The 17747-nt window shown below is 38.2% G+C and overlaps 1 long non-coding RNA gene across 2 annotated transcripts in view; it reads left to right on the forward strand.

The window, feature by feature from the left end:
- Nucleotides 1-17526, forward strand: part of LOC149229541 (uncharacterized) — a 43137-nt gene extending 25611 nt beyond the window's left edge. Inside the window, exons 3-4 of one of the 2 annotated variants that reach the window (XR_016247297.1) lie at nucleotides 14195-14277; nucleotides 17136-17526. This is a non-coding gene — a long non-coding RNA (uncharacterized LOC149229541). Of the gene's footprint in view, nucleotides 1-14194; nucleotides 14710-17135 lie in introns of those variants that run through there. The other variant, XR_016247296.1, reaches the window with a different exon arrangement.
- Nucleotides 17527-17747: the final 221 nt, after the last annotated feature.

Below are 17747 nucleotides of genomic sequence, written 5' to 3' on the forward strand. Positions count from 1 at the left end.
TTTACCAGCTCCCTTACTTCCATTGCTGCCACCTCCCTTGCTGCTCCCAACCATCCGACTACCCTTTTTTTCATTCCATCTTTTGTTTGAAGTATCCCCCTTCTGTTTATTCTGCTGGTAGAAGATCCTTTCTTTACGAATAGCCTCATCCATGGTCCTAGGATTGTCAAACTCAATCCTCTCTCTTATATACGAAGGTAAGCTGCTCACAAACCTTTGTACCTTGGCCTTTTCCTCTTTGATATAAGGTACATAACGTAACAGAGAGGTAAAGCGATTAATGAACTCGTCCATAGTCTGCTATCCCAATCTTAAATCATGGAATTCTCTTGCCTTTTCATCGTAGAAGCGTTCAGTCAAATACCTTTCTTTGAAGTATTTCTGAAACTTCTCCCAGGTAATGGTCCGTTCGCTTACCCCCTTGACAATCTTGATTTCCTCCCACCACAAGGTTGCCTTACCTTGTAACTGGAAGATAGCTAATCTCGCCTTCAAGTTATGATCATACTCGTACAACTGAAAATATTTATTCATATTTATTAACCAAGCTTCAGCTACTTCCTCCTGTTCGCCATCAAAATGTGGGGGTTTAATTTTTCGAAATTCTCCCTGCAACTCCATTCTCTGACGTTTTGAAGTTTGCTGCTCTGGTACATTGTCAGAATGATCCTCTTTGCCTTCTGAATTTTCAGGTTCAATCTGATAGTTTTGTTCTTCTGTCATCCTCTGCTGTTCCGCGCTGGGGTTAGATAGAGGTGGATTTTGCCTGTCCGACAAACTCTTCAGAATCCTTTCTTGTTCAACTGTCAAACGCGCGTTGTCTTCTCGCAAACGTGCCATCTCATTTTTCAACTCTTGAACAGTTTCCAGTATTGCAAGATTGGTACTTCGTGTTTCCTCACCCAACTGTACCCACAGCTCTGGGTTCTCTCGAGGGTTACTGCCGGTTCCTTGCATTTCGTCTCCTTTCTGGCTTAACTGTTAGCTGTTGTAATTCTGTATTTCACCCCTAAATAGACAGAACAACAGTTAAGTAAATTATTAACTTACATACATATGCATGGTGTATGCTTCTGCACAGTGAAACATGTTTTGCTTGAGGCCACAGTGTTGAAACTGGGCTCTGATACCAATTTGTCACACCAACGTTCACATACACATAATTTTTTTTTTTTTACTATATACCTCATTTAAAGAACTTGCTATATAACACATGATTTTCCAACCTTTATGTATACACGTATGTTTAATTATTACCATACGCATGCCACGTATTTACAGCTGATTAGCCTATGTTTTGATTACTGTTGTAACCCCGGTTTATATAAGCTACGTGGCTATATATTACACTGTCATACGGGTTTTGTGTACGCATTGACTTCATGTAGAAGCCAGCTATTAGACCACCAGTTCTACAGTGAATATTAATGTGGCATCGGGCTTTGGCGGTCCTGCCGCAGCCCTTGCAGGTGCCAACTCACTCTTGCCTTAATGACTTCAGTCCTTAACGAGGCAGGTGGCAAGGTTTGGCTCCTTTGGCCATGTGACATCTCGGTCACAGTGATCTCGGCCTTTACGCTTTGTATTCCCGCCTTGCATAGACGGTCAGGATCTCACCCTTGGATCAAAGGGCTGAGATGCACTCAAGGGTTTAAGTCCTTACAAAACCTCATCGGAACGTTCTCGGGGTTTATTCATTCGTTCAGTCTTTCCGGCTCCGTCTCAACGTTCATCCTCTGGTTCAACCCCACCCGCGCTATCTTCTTCACCTGCAATTGCTCCGAAAGCTGTGAAGTGCCTGACACTAATCTAGCACAGGTATATGGGACCTTGACTCTGAAATCTATTGCATATATTTACAGTTCTGATTATCTGTAACGATCTCTTATGGTTTGTTTTCTCTTTGCATACAGGGCGCGCAGTTGGGCTATCCGAAACCCTCTGGTGGTGCCAAGGCGGTTATACATTCTGGTTCCACCCTCTCGGCGGCCACAGGTATGCCCTCAGATTCTTATTTGCTTTGCCCCTGCCCACAAGAGCTCGCGAACCATCGATTTGAGTTGTTTAAAATTATGATTGTGCAGACCACTGTTCGAATGAGGGTCTCTTTGCATCGATTGCCGAGGTATTCTCCACAGAGAACCCTCACAATTTGCACTTAGGTTTTCTTTTGTGTTCTGGTCAAGTCCATGACCCGTACTATTGAGATGTTATCCACAGCGGAACTCTCCTGAGTTCTGTTGTATGTATTTAAGGACTTATTTTGTTTGTAATGCAGCCCCTTGCGGCATACTCAGATTTTTGGTTTACCATATCTAATCTTGGACATGTGACTTCGGATCTGGCCGTAACTCGCAGATCTGGCTAACGGGTTCAGGTTCTGTTTGAGGTTTTCCCGTTATTTAATGTATGAACAGTTCTATTCTTCCAAAATTTCGCCATTCGGGTTTTGTTCTTTTGTGTTTTATATATGGAACCCTTGCAATTTATGCATGGACTGCGACTCTATCTGAGCCCTCAGGGCAACTTACGTTTTGCACCTTATATGAATATATTCTGTGTATTTAACCATGCTAGAACAGTGCATGGGGTTTATGTTTTTATTGCTGGTTTCGCTCGTCTCCACGACGGCAACCTCATAGATTATCTCAGGTTATGATGATTGCTTCGAGTCATTCGTTCTGTATTCTCTATGCGACTTTCGTATTTGCTAAGCTTGTACAGTATGTACAATATGCATTTGGATGGTTATAAGAAAAGATATTATACTTTCCCCTTTCTTATGAGAATGTTGAAGTAAATGCATGCCTGATTTTCCTCTTTGAAGTAACATGTACAGGATTACTTGAATATGCATATTCATAACTTGTTTCATTTATCGCTCTAAATGAACTGGGTTCTCTGATATTGTGTCTGTGAGCACTGTGACTTAATAATGTGGTTTGATGGAATACAATATGATTCCCGTTCTCTGTTTTGCATAGTTTACAGAATAGACTCTGTTTATCTGAAGTAGTTTATTTATTTCTTTATATATCACAGTCATTTATTCTAAATAACTGTAGCCGTCGACGAGATAGCATCCAACTGCCGTCGGTGCTCTCTACCCGGACTCAGAGGTTCTAACCTTGTTCCTGTCGACACATTCAAGTATCTGCTTGATTATTTCTCAAGGTGTTCAATACTATTTATTCCACTGTTAGTTTTTTCTTCTATTGTTAAATAGTGACTTGGTCTTTCGGACGAGGTTATATCATGACCGTTATTCAATAACCAGTTTTTGATTAACCTCCCCTTGTGCCAATATCCAGTCTTTAACTATATACATTTATGTAGCTTTAACTACAGTGCGACTAATTCAGACCATGTCTATTGAATGACAATCTGTCCCTTAACTTAGAACTACATCTGTGCAGTTATATTATTATTATGACAGTAACTAGGAAAATGGACTTAGTTCCTGTTTGACTACTGTAAATTCACAATATTTTCATATTCAATCAGAGACTTTGCAGTTTGAAACTGTACCTGGTTCACCAGAGTCAGGAATGGGCTCTCAAACAAGTCACCTGTGCTTTGATTTTGCTCTACCACCCAGCCATGAGATCCATCTCTCAGACGGAATTCTCCCACCGAGCCCTCTTGCAGGCCTCAAGCGCTCAACAAGATTTGTGCACTTTGTGCTTGGTTATCTGGTCCTAACTAGACTTAACCAGTTCTTCTTTTTTTTTCCTTTTTCCTCTTCTTGGGAAAGGTCTCTTCTGTCTGTCCCCACAGCACAGAACTTCCTCCCTACAGCCAGGACTTTTCCTGTTTGGGAGGGTAGTTTCCATCAGTTATTATAACTTATCTCTTTCTTTTAAATCCACCTCCTAGAGGCTGCCAGCATTTCAAGAAAATATTTAAATTACTTTTAATAAAATAGTTTGTCACAGTTTTGTTTTTAAAACATAAACAACAACTGTCTTACTGTCTTTTACCACAGTACATTTTCACATTTACATAGTCTGGGGTCATTACATCTCCCCCTCCTGTGATAGGACATCGTCTCGATGTCTGTCTCCCTTAAACAAATTCGGGTAAGCTTCTCTAAGGAGTTCCTCATCCTCCCAAGTGGCCTCTTCAGGCCCATAGTGCTGCCACTGCACTTTATCTTGGAAAATAACCCGTTTCTGCAGCCGCACTTCTCTCCGGTCGAGAATGGTCAGTGGTTCGACCAGAACCTCGCCTTTCGGCTCGACCTACAATCAGCAACAAATTTAGTTATTTTCTTATTTAGGAACAAAGCTTATCTAGAATGACCAGATTAATTCTTACCCGAACATTCTGCCATTGAATCACATGTTTAGGATCGTAGATGTATTGTTTTAACACGGAAACGTGAAAAACATTGTGGATCCTAATATGGCTTGGTAGGGCAAGTTGATAAGCTACCGACCCCACCCTTGCGAAGATTTGAAAAGGTCCAAAATAGCGAGGTGCAAGTTTGGCACACCCGCTCCACTGCAAAGTACTCCTTCTGGGTTGAATTCTAACAAACACATGGTCCCCAACCTGGAATTCTTTGAACCTTCTCTTTCGATCAGCAAAACTTTTCTGTCTGTCCTGAGCGGCTTTTAAGTTGGTATGCACTTTTTTTACCGTGTCTTCCATTTCCTTGAGCATTTCAGGACCAATTCGTAACCTATCCTCAGGTCCACTCCAACTTGAGGGTGTGCGGCACTTCCGCCCATACAGCACCTCAAAAGGACTCAGCTGTGTTGAGGAATGATACCCATTATTATATGCAAACTCGACCAGGTGGAGGTATTCCTCCCATTGAGTTGGTTTCATCATCACACATGCTCTCAGCATGTCCTCCACTACTTGATTCACTCGTTCCGTCTGGCCATCAGTCTGGGGATGATAAGTTGTGCTAAAGTTCAGCTGTGTTCCCAGTTCAGCAAACAATGTCCTCCAAAAGGTTGATGTGAACTTAACATCACGATCAGAGATAATTACCTTCGGAAGTCCATGCAATTTGAACACATTTTGCATGAAAATATGAGCAATTTGCACAGCCTTATACGTTGATTGCACAGGTATGAAGTGTGCTGCCTTACTTAACTTATCCACTACCACCATAATGGAATCATTATTTTTCTTCGTTCGAGGCAATCCGGTTATAAAGTCCATGGAAATAGTCTCCCATTTCCATTCCAGAATGGGTAAGGGTTGTAGCAGCCCTGCTGGATGCAGATGCTCCGCCTTAATTTGTTGATATTCTAGACATCGTGCTAGATACTCGGCTACCTCCTTCTTCATTTTTGGCCAGTGATATTCTTTTCGAAGTACGGTAACCATTTTCTGGTACCCTGGGTGCCCGGTGTAATGGCTAATATGAAATTCGTCCAGAATCAGCTTCTTAAGACTATCTTCATTGGGTACATACAACTTTTTATTAAAATACAGCATTCCGGCATCATCTAGCTCATACCCCTGTTGTATTTCCTTACCAGAAAGTTGTTGTACTTGTTGTTTAATTTGCTGGTAAACAACATCTTGATCAGCCGCTGTTTTTATCCTTTCAAGTAGGGTACTCTACCATTTACTAACCGAAATCTTGCACACGCATTGTACCTTTCGACTCAATGCATCCGCTACTCGGTTCTCCTTCCCCTTTAAATGCTTAATTTCAAAATCAAACCCGCTTAAGAAGTCGGCCCAACGAGCTTGTCTCGCATTTAAAGTGGGTTGGCTGAAATAGTTTGTTAAGCTGTGGTGATCTGTTAACAGCAGAAATTTTCTTCCCAAAAGGTAGTGTCGCCACATTTTCAGGGCATGAATAACAGCTGCCAGCTCCAAGTCGTAAGCAGAATATTTCTGCTCATGTTCCTTCAGTTTCCTTGATTCATATGCAATTACTCTTCCTTCTTGCATCAACACTCCTCCCACACCTTCTTTACTTGCATCAGTACAGACCACGTAATCCTTATTAGGATCAGCTATGCTTAATATGGGCGCGGTGGTGAGTAAGTGTTTGAGCTGTTCAAAGCTCTGCTGACATTCTGAGGTCCACTTAAATACCTTTCCCTTCTTTTGTAAGGAGGTGATAGGGTATGCTACCCTTGAAAAGCCTTCCACAAATCTTCTGTAATAACCTGCTAGCCCCATAAAGGACCTAATATCTGCCACGTCCTTTGGTATGGGCCACTCCATTATAGTTCTAATTTTCTCAGGGTCAACTGCAATTCCTTCCTTTGTGATTACATGGCCTAAGTATTGTATTTCCTCCTTAAAGAAATCACACTTACTAAACTTTGCATATAATTGATGTTCTCGCAAAGTTTGCAACACCAATCTGAGGTGTTCTTCATGCTCCTTCCTTGATCGGGAGTAAATCAGAATGTCATCTATGAATATCAACACAAATTTATCTAAGAACCTGTGAAACACACTGTTCATCAAACACATGAAGGTAGCAGGTGCATTGGTCAGACCAAAAGGTAGCACCACGAATTCATAATGGTCATACCGCGTTCTGAAAGTTGTCTTAGCGATATCCTCTTCTTTAATTCTGATCTGATGATATCCAGATCGCAGATCGATCTTAGAGAATACCGTTGCCCCCTTCACTTGGTCAAAAAGTTCATCTATCCTAGGCAAAGGATATTTATTTTTAATCGTGAGCTTATTCAGCTGACGATAATCAATGCACATCCGAAAAGTTCCATCTTTCTTTTTGACAAATAACACTGGGGCTCCCCAGGGTGATACACTGGGACGGATGTAATTTTTATCTAGCAGCTCCTGCAGTTGCATTTTTAATTCTGTTAGTTTTGGTACACTCATTCGGTATGGTGCCCATGACACGGGTGCTGCCCCCGGAATTAATTCAATGGTGAAGTCCACATCTCTTTTATGTGGTAATCCCGGTACTTCCTCGGGAAAAACATCTGCAAATTCTTGTACCACCGGTATGTTACCCAGCGTAGCAGTTTTTTCTTTCTGATTTGCGTAACCCACCTGAATAGCGTAAACTTGACATTTCTTTCTGATGCATTTAGCTAACTGAGATGATGTAATGGGTCGAATCTGTACGGGATGCTTGATTCCTTGTAACTCCTGCTGCTCTCCACGGTCATCCTTATAGTAAATGGTTTTTGTCTTGCAATTTACTAAGGACCAGTGCTTCTCTAGACAATCCATCCCGATCAGGATGTCATATGAACCCAAAGGTAGTATGTTCAAGTCTGCCACTATTGGCTGCCCTGCTATGGTTAGAGAGCAGTTATTTATCTTGGCCAAGACCCGTCTCTTGGCTCCTATAGCTAACTGTACCAACCATGGATTCCTGAATTTTTCAGATTGTAACTTACACTGTTCTACTATCTTTGGGCTAACATAACTTAAAGTAGCTCCTGGATTTATAAGAACAGCTATAGAAAGGTTTGAAATTTTACCTTCAAATTCAACCATGGTCGGCTAGTATTCCGCTTGGCGGTCCTCCAAAGCTGCATTAATTCTGGGTACATTACGTGCCACGTCCCCAAAGGTCGAAGCTTCATGAATTTGGGATATCTTGTCTGTCCCCTTTCGCGGTGGGCAGTTTTTAACATAGTGAGGTCCTCCACAGCCCCAACATTGAACTGGGGGTCTGGTCATCCCTTCGCCTTCTGGTCTAACAGGCTGCTCACTTGCTCTAGATTCACTTATTGGCCTAGATCGGGGCGCATTCTTTGCAACAGATCTACTGCTCAATCCTTTACGAGCTCCCTTATTTCCATTGCTGCGACCTCCCTTGCTGCTCCCAACCATCCGACTACCCTTTTTTTCATTCCAGCTTTTGTTTGAAGTATCCCCCTTCTGTTTATTCTGCTGGTAGAAGATCCTTGCTTTACGAATAGCCTCATCCATAGTCCTAGGATTGTCAAACTCAATCCTCTCTCTTATATACGAAGGTAAGCTGCTCACAAACCTTTGTACCTTGGCCTTTTCCTCTTTGATATAAGGTACATAACGTAACAGAGAGGTAAAGCGATTAATGAACTCGTCCATAGTCTGCTATCCCAATCTTAAATCATGGAATTCTCTTGCCTTTTCATCGTAGAAGCGTTCAGTCAAATACCTTTCTTTGAAGTATTTCTGAAACTTCTCCCAAGTAATGGTCCGTTCGCTTACCCCCTTGACAATCTTGATTTCCTCCCACCACAAGGTTGCCTTACCTTGTAATTGGAAGATAGCTAATCTCGCCTTCAAGTTATGATCATACTCGTACAACTGAAAATATTTATTCATATTTATTAACCAAGCTTCAGCTGCTTCCTCCTGTTCGCCATCAAAATGTGGGGGTTTAATTTTTCGAAATTCTCCCTGCAACTCCATTCTCTGACGTTTTGAAGTTTGCTGCTCTGGTACATTGTCAGAATGATCCTCTTTGCCTTCTGAATTTTCAGGTTCAATCTGATAGTTTTGTTCTTCTGCCATCCTCTGTTGTTCCGCGCTGGGGTTAGATAGAGGTGGATTTTTCCTGTCCGACAAACTCTTCAGAATCCTTTCTTGTTCAACTGTCAAATGCACGTTGTCTTCTCGCAACCGTGCCATCTCATTTTTCAACTCTTGAACAGTTTCCAGTATTGCAAGATTGGTACTTCGTGTTTCCTCACACAACTGTACCCACAGCTCTGGGTTCTCTCGAGGGTTACTGCCGGTTCCTTGCATTTCGTCTCCTTTCTGGTTTAACTGTTAGCTGTTGTAATTCTGTGTTTCACCCCTAAATAGACAGAACAACGGTTAAGTAAATTATTAACTTACATACATATGCATGGTGTATGCTACTGCACAGTGAAACATGTTTTGCTTGAGGCCACAGTGTTGAAACTTGGCTCTGATACCAATTTGTCACACCAACGTTCACATACACATAATTTTTTTTTTTTTACTATATACCTCATTTAAAGAACTTGCTATATAACACATGGTTTTCCAACCTTTATGTATACACGTATGTTTAATTATTACCATACGCATGCCATGTATTTACAGCTGATTAGCCTATGTTTTGATTACTGCTGTAATCCCGGTTTATATAAGCTACGTGGCTATATATTACACTGTCATACGGGTTTTGTGTACGCATTGACTTCATGTAGAAGCCAGCTATTAGACCACCAGTTCTACAGTGAATATTAATGTGGCATCGGGCTTTGGCGGTCCTGCCGCAGCCCTTGCAGGTGCCAACTCACTCTTGCCTTAATGACTTCAGTCCTTAACGAGGCAGGTGGCAAGGTTTGGCTCCTTTGGCCATGTGACATCTCGGTCACAGTGATCTCGGCCTTTACGCTTTGTATTCCCGCCTTGCATAGACGGTCAGGATCTCACCCTTGGATCAAAGGGCTGAGATGTAGTCAAGGGTTTAAGTCCTTACAAAACCTCATCGGAACGTTCTCGAGGTTTATTCATTCGTTCAGTCTTTCCGGCTCCGTCTCGACGTTCATCCTCTGGTTCAACCCCACCCGCGCTATCTTCTTCACCTGCAATTGCTCTGAAAGCTGTGAAGTGCCTGACACTAATCCAGCACAGGTATATGGGACCTCGACTCTGAAATCTATTGCATATATTTACAGTTCTGATTATCTGTAACGATCTCTTATGGTTTGTTTTCTCTTTGCTTACAGGGCGCACAGTTGGGCTATCCGAACCCCTCTGGTGGTGCCAAGGCGGATATACATGCTGGTTCCACCCTCTCGGCGGCCACAGGTATGCCCTCAGATTCTTATTTGCTTTGCCCCTGCCCACAAGAGCTCGCGGACCATCGATTTGAGTTGTTTAAAATTATGATTGTGCAGACCGCTGTTCGAATGAGTGTCTCTTTGCATCGATTGCCGAGGTATTCTCCACAGAGAACCCTCACAATTTGCACTTAGGTTTTCTTTTGTGTTCTGGTCAAGTCCATGACCCGTACTATTGAGATGTTATCCACGGCGGAACTCTCCTGAGTTCTGTTGTATGTATTTAAGGACTTATTTTGTTTGTAATGCAGCCCTTTGCGGCATACTCAGATTTTTGGTTTACCATATCTAATCTTGGACATGTGACTTCGGATCTGGCCGTAACGCGCAGATCTGGCTAACGGGTTCAGGTTCTGTTTGAGGTTTTCCCGTTATTTAATGTATGAACAGTTCTATTCTTCCAAGATTTCGCCATTCGGGTTTTGTTCTTTTGTGTTTTATATATGGAACCCTTGCAATTTATGCATGGACTATGACTCTATCTGAGCCTTCAGGGCAATTTACGTTTTGCACCTTATATGAATATAATCTGTGTATTTAACCATGCTAGAACAGTGCATGGAGTTTATGTTTTTATTACTGGTTTCGCTCGTCTCCACGACGGCAACCTCATGGATTATCTCAGGTTATGATGACTGCTTCGAATCATTCGTTCCGTATTCTCTATACGACTGACGTGTTTGCTAAGCTTGTTCTGTATGTACAATATGCATTTGGATGGTTATAAGAAAAGATATTATACTTTCCCCTTTCTTATGAGAATGTCGAAGTAAATGCATGCCTGATTTTCCTCTTTGAAGTAACATGTACAGGATTACTTGAATATACATATTCATAACTTGTTTCATTTATCGCTCTAAATGAACTGGGTTCTCTGATATTGATTCCGTGAGCACTGTAACTTAATAATGTGGTTTGATGGAATACAATATGATTCTCGTTCTCTGTTTTGCATAGTTTACAGAATAGACTCTGTTTATCTGAAGTAGTTTATTTGTTTCTTTATATATCACAGTCATTTATTCTAAATAACTGTAGCCGTCGACGAGATAGCATCCAACTGCCGTCGGTGCTCTCTACCCAGACTCAGAGGTTCTAACCTCGTTCCTGTCGACACATTCAAGTATCTGCTTGATTATTTCTCAAGGTGTTTAATACTATTTATTCCACTGTTAGTTTTTTCTTCTATTGTTAAACAGTGACTTGGTCTTTCGGACGAGGTTATATCATGACCGTTATTCAATAACCAGTTTTTGATTAACCTCTCCTTGTGCCAATATCCAGTCTTTAACTATATACATTTATGTAGCTTTAACTACAGTGCGACTAATTCAGACCATGTCTATTGAATGACAATCTGTCCCTTAACTTAGAACTACATCTGTGCAGTTATATTATTATTATGACAGTAACTAGGAAAATGGACTTAGTTCCTGTTTGACTATTGTAAATTCAAAGTATTTTCATATTCAATCAGAGACTCTGCAGTTTGAAACCGTACCTGGTTCACCAGAGTCAGGAATGGGCTCTCAAACAAGTCACCTGTGCTTTGATTTTGCTCTACCACCCAGCCATGAGATCCATCTCTTAGACGGAATTCACCCACCGAGCCATCTTGCAGGCCTCAAGCCCTCAACAAGATTTGTGCACTTTGTGCTTGGTTATCTGGTCCTAACCAGACTTAACCAGTTCTTCTTTTTTTTTCCTTTTTCCTCTTCTTGGGAAAGGTCTCTTCTGTCTGTCCCCACAGCACAGAACTTCCTCCCTACAGCCAGGACTTTTCCTGTTTGGGAGGGTAGTTTCCATCAATTATTATAACTTATCTCTTTCTTTTAAATCCACCTCCTAGAGGCTGCCAGCATTTCAAGAAAATATTTTAATTACTTTTAATAAAATAGTTTGTCACAGTTTTGTTTTTAAAACATAAACAACAACTGTCTTACTGTCTTTTACCACAGTACATTTTCACATTTACAGAGTCTGGGGTCATTACATAATGTCAAAAGAAATCATAATGGTAAATATGTAGTTTATGAATAGTGTATTAAAATGATATTTTATATGGTTAAGTATTAATAGGAAATATTTTCTTTGATGTTATCTCCTCATATTATTAAGATATCTTTAAAGTAAGGGAAAGGTAATAGCAAAATGAATCTTTAAAATAATTTGTTAGATGGTTTATGATCTAGTTAATATAGTTCATAAATATGTTACATAAATGATACTTTGTAAGCATCAATAGGAATTTTTCTCTTTGATAACATCCAAGATGAGTAATTGCTCATATATAACTCATATTTTTAAATAGAGAAAATGTAACACCAAAATGAATTACGATGATAAATTCTTTAAGAAGTTTATTGGATGGTTCATTGATGGCTAATAGAAAATCTATTGAGTATAGTTTACAAATAGTATATTAAAATGTTATTTTTTATTGTTAAATAATAATGGAAGATCTTCTCTTTGGTATCATCCATGATGAGTACTTGCTCATATAACTAGTGTATATTTAAAGTAATGCCAACATGAATAATGAACATAAATTGTTGAAAGATAAAATTGGTAAGTTGGATGGTTTAGGAAACACTAATAAAATATCTATTGAATATAATTTACAAATAGTATATTAAAATGATATTTTATATGGTTGAGCATCAGTTGAAGGTTTTTTCTTTGGTATCATTCATGAGGAGTAACTACTCATATACAAGGGAATGAGGTAGTTGTGTGGTTCACACAAAAAAACCACAAATCGTAATGTACATGAAGAAAAAATTGAACTTGCAAAGTGAAGAGGGATTTCAAAAAGAACAAACTTTATTTAAGGATGAGGACATTAAGAAAATATGGATATCACCATAATACACATTTTAATAAAATTAAGAAGAAATGAATTAAAGGATCTAATTGTAGGAATTTATTATGTCAATAAGTTAAGGTCATACAATGCTGAATTTAATTTAGGTTGGAGTGGAAAAAAATGGATAGGAAACCCAAGTAGTTTGGGTTGAATTTTAATTTAGATTCATAAGTTGAAAATTACTTTAGGGTTTGCAAGAGCGTTTCTAGATCTAAGTATGATATGTCAAAGATTAATTACATGGATAACAAAGAAAAATAGTTTGGGTTCAACTTATTCAGATTCATGGCTTGAAAATGGTTCTACTATTATAATATTTTTTCTAGATAAAATATGGTATATCAAAGAGTAGTGATGCTCTTGTTCTCAAAAGCAACCAAAATTTGTTTCACAATTAGAGTGTTTATTATGTGGATCTTGAACAAAATGGCCAATTGCTACTCACTCCTACTCTTGGGCTTGATAAGAGGTCAAAGCTTTTTTACTTGAATGAGAAAATTCCTTTTTCTTTCATTATTTATTTGTGAATTCCATGTAATGTCGATAAATTGTGTTTACAAGTGTGATAGCTTAGATCATGGATTTTGTGTCTTCAACAAAAGTATGCCACAATTTGTCAATTCCTCTCCCTCAAACTCCATTAAAAATATTATGTATTGGATTGAAATTTAAATGTCGATGAAATTATTTACACGCAATTGAAATGATGACATATACAGAATTGGGATCTCATTTCATGAAAATCAATATGATAATGTTCTCATTCTTAAACTAAATATACACTAAGCTATAGTGTAATGACTCCACAATACAGCACATAAATACATATAATCTTTTTTTTTTAATACTTTGGATCGCATCAATATACATTCTAGTTTAAATAGTCATCACTCTATTCTTTAATGTTAACGACATAGGTACATTTGTATCCTTGTAAAGAGGCTCCCTGATTAAGATTATGGTTGTCAATCCGTTTATTTTTGGTTTAAGTGCCATTGTTATGAAGGTCTTCATTAAATATTTTTGTGCCATGCATTTCCATACCATACCGCCTACTATATCCACGGATATGTTGTCTTAGCCACCTAGCTTGCAAGCTGTATATCTTTACGATGGTATTGGTATTTGTTTTCTTGACATTAAATTCCCCGCTCCATCCTAGTACGTGGCACGGGTAGGTGGTCCTACTGCAACTACTCCTCTTGGGCCTCCCGTCTCATCAAGGGTGGAGGACCTGGGATCTCCATCCTATGGATAAGTTGCATCTAGGGTTTTTCACATCTTCGTTTGCGATGGAAATGTTTCATTTTCCTCGAACCTTCCTCGGTGCCTGCTCTGGTTCCGCATCTCCTCTTGTAGGCCTGCTTGGTCTGCCAATCCAGAGTTGCAACACGAGGAAATTCCCAGAACATGGTTATGTTTTTCTTATGTGCGAGTGTTTTCTCAGGTAAGCTTGTATTCACTGAGGTCTCTATTTTATTTCCCTTACAGATGAATGATATACATTTGCTATGTTGCTCTATTGCTAATCGACGATTGTGGCATGGTTGAACTGTAGGAACCTCGGCTACAAGCTTTGGATTTATGATAGTGCCTGAAGGAGGGTTTCTCCACAAGATTTTGTTGCCCGAGTGATTCCAGGTAAGGTTTAACTCCGACCTATGCTAGTCTGCCCAAGACGAAACTTTTCTAGGCTACTTGAAGCGAGGGCTTCGGCTCTCTGTGTAATTAAGCTTTTCATTCCTATTGAAATGTTGTGGTCTCTATAAAGTTAAAAGTTTAAAGTTATCATGCGGATACCCATTGCTATTTTGAGGCATATTTATGGACATTTCCTCTTTAAGAACAAGGGTTTCATTATCTAGTTGTGGGTCCTATGTTTAAGGCAACATCCGTGTAGTTTACATGTTAATTCTGTATTTATTATGAAAAGTTTACATTTCTCGGTGTGAAGAACTGTTGTCCAATCTTAACTATCTTTCTGGGTTTGTAGCCGTGTCATTCCTCTTATTACTATGATTCTGGAACCTTCTGGTTATAGATCAAGGTCTGGTTCGTTGTGTAAATCTTGTATGCTATATGGAAACGCGATTTGAATTTTGGTCATTACATAACTGGGTTGTATTATTGTTCTCTGAACTACCTATGATAATGTTGTTCATAAGTTTCAATTTTTGATTGATTTGAATAGAGCTTACTGTGGAAAGACTCAATTCTGGGTTTCTTTTTAATTCCATCTATTTACGCAATTCTGAATCGAGATTGTTTTGGATACTATCCTTTTCGTGATTAAAATGTAACTAATTCTCTGTTTTTCGATTAAACTATAATATTAGTTAATTTGTTCAATGTTGGGTTCTGTTGTAGTTAGAAGCATGGGGTTTCAATTCCCTAGTAGGGTTTTAGAATATAATTAAAAGTCCACTCTTGGAAAAAAAATTTGGTCAGGTCGGCTAGGGTTTCTACTCTTACGCCCCTGCCTCATCAACCCCTTCTATGTTTTCTCACTCTTCCGGAAATGACGTTCTCAACATTTTTAATCAATTCCTAGTTTGTCTATATTTCACTCAATCAACAGAGGAAATTATTCACCGGTTCTTTTCTACTGAATTTTTACAATAACCCTCTTTTCTTTTTTTGCATTAAAAGACTTGTATAGAAATGTAACTCCATAATAATTCTAGAATTAGACAATTTTCCTACATTAAATTACCTGTACATATAATATTTTATAGTAATTCTATATTAATCAATTTTCCTACATTAAATTACCTGAACAAATCATTTTCTACAGTAATTCTATATTAATCAATTTTCCTGCATTAAAGGATCTGAATAGGGTATATTTTTGCAAATATTATGTTCCAAATTTACAGGGAAACCCCCTTGCTCCTACAATTAATTATTCTTCTGTAAAAGATTATTATACTTAAGTTTTTCCTGATATTGGTAGAGAAAATGTAAAATAGGACCCTACTATTATCCTTTTCAATTATTACTCCACCATTAGGCATGCCTCTACATCTTTTCATTCACAGTAAAAGACACATAATTTAGTTTATGCAGCGGTCTAATTTTCCAGATGGTACCTCATACCTGAGCTGCTTTAATGTAAAGTACTCCAATGATAGAGGTCACCTCTGGTTTCCATTGCTAGTCAATCCGCTCGACCATGAGATTGTCTTTTGGGACCAAATCTCCCCCTTAGCTTGCTCACGAGACTTTCTGTCTCCTGCAAGTTGCTCGCACATAGTGCTCATGCTATCTAGTCATCACCAAAGTTAGCAATTTTCCCCTCTATTGCTTGACATTACTACGCAATTTTCCTCTCCCCTACTTCATTTTCTTTGGGAGCATTTCACAGTTAGGGGAGGTGGTTAGTGTTTTCCAGCAACTGCCTTTTCAACTTCTTTTCCCCTATAAGTTACAAGATCTGCTGATACTTTAAATCGTTTCACATTTTCAATAAATAAAAATATTATTCAATTTAAACAGGTAATAACACTAATTATTCAATTTTTTCTTAATGTGGTAAATAAAATATTTACAACGTTGTAGGGACATTACATCTAGAATATTTATAGACTAACCAAACCTCACAAAATATATTTTAAAGAAAATATCTTTAGAGTCTTTTAGTTTTTTTTTTAAAACTCAATTAACTTGAAAGTAAAAAGATTTTTTTTGCGAGAAGTCATTGATATTTAATATTCAACCCATTGATATGATAAAAATTAAGCTAATCCATTTATCCTAAAAAGCCAAACAAGAAAAAATACCATATATGCACGAAAAAAAATACTTTTTAATTAAGAGAATATATTCCGGTAATCTTAATTTACTCCCATTTTCATAAATAAAACTTATGAAACCATAATTGATGATAAATGGTATCCAGTCAATTCAACCTTTATATTTCATTGCACTGGAAGGTTGAACAAAGGCATATGTTATCATATTTTATAGTTGTGAAAGTAAACAAAATAGTTTTTTTGGGGTACAAAATGAAAAATTCGATGCACCAAATGCACATTGAAACCTCTTGACTAAGGAACACGAAAAGGAAAACTTCACAAACACATAACAAAATAATATAAAATGGAAAACAACACAATAAAATGATTTTAATTTAATAGTTAAAATACTCAATACAGCTAAAAAATTTTAATAAAACAAGAGTAGACAAAACGACATAAACAAAATATGAAAAATACAAATTGAAAAGTGAAGCTGCATCCCATCATTTCACAATCGGAGACAATTAGTATATTTTACAAGAAAATATAGCCTACTATTTTTGGTGAAAATTCAAGGAGTCCGTGGATTTTGAAATGATGGAAAAAATCATCTATTAATGATCTCCTGGTGATTACAAATAAGAGAGGTTTTGTCAACCCTTTTGTATATTACTCAATGCTTTAAAAATTCTTTAATCTCCAATTTTAAAGTAACTCGGAGTAAGTTCTTCCCCACTGACAATTCATCTCTTCTTGAATCAGGACAGTGACAATTCATCTCTTCTTGAATCAGGACAGTAATAGGAGACTGATCACAATGTAAAGAGCGAAACATGAAGCTTGAGTCATAAAATCCCTTCGTATTCCTTTCACAACGTTCATCCTTAAGTGAGTGGACGGTATCCCGCAACCTGGTATTATCGATAACCAGAGATCAACGAAGAGGCAAAATAAAAAGATATCTCCATGAAAAAGGAATCCACGTCGTTCTATGTATGTTGATGCATGTCGAACGTCTATGAAGATGAGATGGTTATAGTAAACGATTATAATTTCATTCCCAAAGTTTACGAAGATGGGATGAAATAATGTAAAAGTTTGGTGAATGATATATATTTTGGTTGGTTGGGAGGGTTTAATGATAACCACCAAGGTTCTAGTCATGACATAATTATGTTGAATTTTTTTTTGAAAAAAGGTTCTATGTAAGGCATAAGCTCGGCAATGAAAGAAATAACGCAGAAAAAAAAGGCAAATTGTTTTAGATAGCTCTAATTTTTTAGTGGTCTAAGACATATTTAGAAAGAAGAAGATATCCTGCAACTTTGTGGGTTAGAATTCAAAATAAATCTACTTTTACTTTAAATATTTTAG

This window comes from Pinus tabuliformis, chromosome J (genome assembly GCF_031772625.1).
Source record: "Pinus tabuliformis cultivar Carrire ecotype Pingquan chromosome J, CPIR1, whole genome shotgun sequence".
NCBI classification, from domain to species: Eukaryota; Viridiplantae; Streptophyta; class Pinopsida; order Pinales; family Pinaceae; genus Pinus; species Pinus tabuliformis.